This window comes from Homalodisca vitripennis, chromosome 3 (assembly GCF_021130785.1).
Source record: "Homalodisca vitripennis isolate AUS2020 chromosome 3, UT_GWSS_2.1, whole genome shotgun sequence".
NCBI classification, from domain to species: Eukaryota; Metazoa; Arthropoda; class Insecta; order Hemiptera; family Cicadellidae; genus Homalodisca; species Homalodisca vitripennis.
In genome coordinates this window covers 126,209,117-126,212,297 of record NC_060209.1, presented here as the reverse complement: position 1 = coordinate 126,212,297, position 3,181 = coordinate 126,209,117, and the positions used below count along the sequence as shown (strand labels likewise).

The following is a 3,181-nucleotide window of genomic DNA, read 5'->3' as shown; positions in this document are numbered from 1 at the left end:
AACAGGACATTAACTTGCATTTAGAACATAAAAAAGGCAAGGCTACTGTTGGAAGTGTTACTTGTTTACAGGGAGAAAAATAATTATTCTGATTAACATTTGAAAAAATAATAACAATTTAAAGAATAAAAAATATATTCTATTTTGGACAAAAATGTACAATCTGAAAAACAATATAGCACGATAGTAAAATTGAAGGAGATAGCTGTGGGTGTAAAAAGTAACTTCCGGTACCGGGAATCGAACCCGAGCCTCCTGGGTGAGAGCCAGGTATCCTAGCCACTAGACCATACCGGACTTAAAGAATTGTAAATGTAGTCCTGAACACCATTTGGATTGCTATTAAACATTATTACCTTTCAATAAAACGTCTAGAATTAACTAGTTTGATATTAAGTGTGTTTAAGATCGCGTAGTACTTCCCGTATAAATTTATATATTCGGGTGTTCTGTTTATAATTAGCATAGTTTATTGATTAGATTTTATTTATAGGTAGACGTAGTCAGGGTTGTAAGTAATTGGCTGAGCAGCAGTGAAGATTTCGGTAGGCTAGAGAGATTTCACTTCTGTTTGTCTGTCAGCAAGGTATCTTGAAAACCTATAAATTGACTTTGCATGTAGTTTCTTTTAAATATCTCGTACTCAGTTTGAAATATAAAATAAAAGTTTGAAGAAACGGTTTGTTAAAGAAGTGTTTAAGCTTTAAATTCTAAAAAACCGTATACAAAAAAAAGTTTATTACCTTTTATTAGTCTAATGTTCTCAAAATCCTTTATTCTTCGGCATTTTTCTGAAATCTATATAAAAAATAAAATCACGTTTGGGATAATCTGTTAAAGATTATCTCTGCTTTTTTCGGCAGAGAAGAGCGTAATAGAACGTCATATTCCTTAGATATTAAAAATAAGCGTTATTGCATTTTGTAATCTTTCTAGCAAATATAATTAAAACGAACTTAAACTGTTTTACAATTCAAATGTGTGCTAGTTAATCATCATAATTTTGTTTTGAGAAAAACAATAAATCCTGCTTTATTACAGAAGAAGAGCAATTACTTGCATAATACAAGATTGGTAATTGCGTTACGACGAACGACTTTTGTTTCCTCTCTAACAAACTGTTTATTGTTATTATAAACGAAGTTATTAATTCAGTTGTAATTATAACCCTAGCTGTTCCCCCCTCCTCCGCTGCTTCTCCGAACTCATTACTTGGAGCCGGAACATTGACGTCGAACATGTCACGGGCATCAGACAATACAGTGGGCAGTGGTCACGTCATCAGACCCAATATAAGTTAAATATTGTCTATTACAAGTCTTGTTTTTATTTATTGCATGTTAGACTTTTATAATGAGCTAAGCGTTAGCGAAACCTATCACTCGTGGGCTAGAAATTCCATTTCTGTCTGTCTGTCTATCTGTCCGAAAGATATCTCGGAAATAAACTGATCTACAGATTAAATTTGGTATGAAGCTTCATTTATATATTAGAAACATAAGTTCGTTGATGGTACATGTCAAGTCCATGAAATTTGGCTGAGCGGTAGCAAATATTTTTATATTGGTCTTATGGGTAAACGTAATAGCAAATAAATTTTTAAACATACTAAGTACAATGAGATTTTAATAATTCACATTTTTGTTTATAGTGTAAAGAGTAAGAATAATATAGTGGATAGTTAATGTTCAAATTTGATGATAATATTCAATTTCAAAGCAATTTTTCGTTGTAGTACCCTCCCTTGCTCAAAGTAACTTTTACTATTTTAGCACTGCTATGAAAGCTATCTTAATGAACAAAAATGTAAATGTATCATGTTTCGAGTAATATTTAATCTTCAAACTTTAAATTTTGAATTTTTTGTGATATTTTTCTCGGGTAATCAAACAGATATGTAGCCTACATGTGTTACTGTCACAAGTTATAATGTTATGTGATTTTCTTATAACCGTCATGGTTATCTATAAGAAGTTCAGCTAAATCCCATGATTTACATGCACCAACGTCAACATCGATGTTTAATATATAGATTTAAAGCTTCTTGCGAAGTTTCAAGTCAATATTCTGTGCAAAATACAGACAGGTAGTTAGTAGCGAACAACTTTTCCAGCCCTCCGAGTGATAGGCTTCGGTACGCTCATTCAGAATAAAAAATTAAAGATAACCGGTTAATTTGAAATGTTAATACTTATTAAACAACTTTAAACAAAGTTGGATTAGAAGTTCTATGTGATGAATGTTTACCCAAAATGGGCTTTCGACGTATTATTGAGACATAGAAGACGAAGTTCTAAGGTTAAACGAATTATAATCAGTTACGCCTTGTAGTTGGATAATTTTCATACAAGATTGACGTGAATGTCCTATAGCATAATTAATAACTATGTATAGTAACATGGCTGGCTTTAGAGACAAGAAGTAGGGCCCCCACAACCAACAAAGCTTTATACACAATTATTCTTACTATAGACGTCTTGAAGTTGGATGGATTTTGCCATCAAGCTATACATCTGGAGCTGCCAAAGGTTGATACCTGCTATAAGCTAAAACTTCCCACAGGCCGTGTCATAATCCCATTGACTAGGATCTGCCTGAAGCCAGGAACCTTCAGATGCCCGGGATTGCCAGAGTCTTGGAACCCTCCAGATCCCGGGATCTTAATGCCAGACCTTTCTAATGGACACAATATTCGAGTTTCTGTGAAGATTCTATAAGCTGTTATATTTAGTTCGACCTCCTAAAGGCTATGAGCTTCTAAAGGCTAAACTCGTAGAATTCATGTACTTTTAGATGCATCTTTTATATTCTGGGAGCTACAGAAAGTTGAAGCTTCAAGAGGCAGGAAGTTTTAAAATTCGGGAAAACCTCAGTTAGTCAGAACAGAGTACAGTCTAAAACTTTACTAAGACGTAATACCTCATGAGTCAGGAAGCTTCCAATAGTTCGAAGTGCTTCCAGTAGTTGAGAGCTTGTTCAAAGACTAGAATCTGTAAGAGTCCAAAAATCTTTAGAAGCTGCCTGATCTCCTTGATGCAAAGAACATTCAGAAATTGCTGAGAACTCTACATAAGCTTTTAGAAGCCTACAACTCTGTCTGAGCAAAGACTTCCACTAAATAGGATATTACCAATAGGAAGGAACTTTCCGGAGACAAAAAGTCTCTCGACTGAGACAGCTT

General features: G+C 34.0%; 1 non-coding gene across 1 annotated transcript; it reads right to left on the bottom strand.

The window, feature by feature from the left end:
- Positions 1 to 225: 225 nt before the first annotated feature.
- On the bottom strand, positions 226 to 297 carry Trnae-cuc. Its single transcript has one exon. It is a non-coding gene; the product is annotated as a tRNA-Glu (tRNA).
- Positions 298 to 3,181: the final 2,884 nt, after the last annotated feature.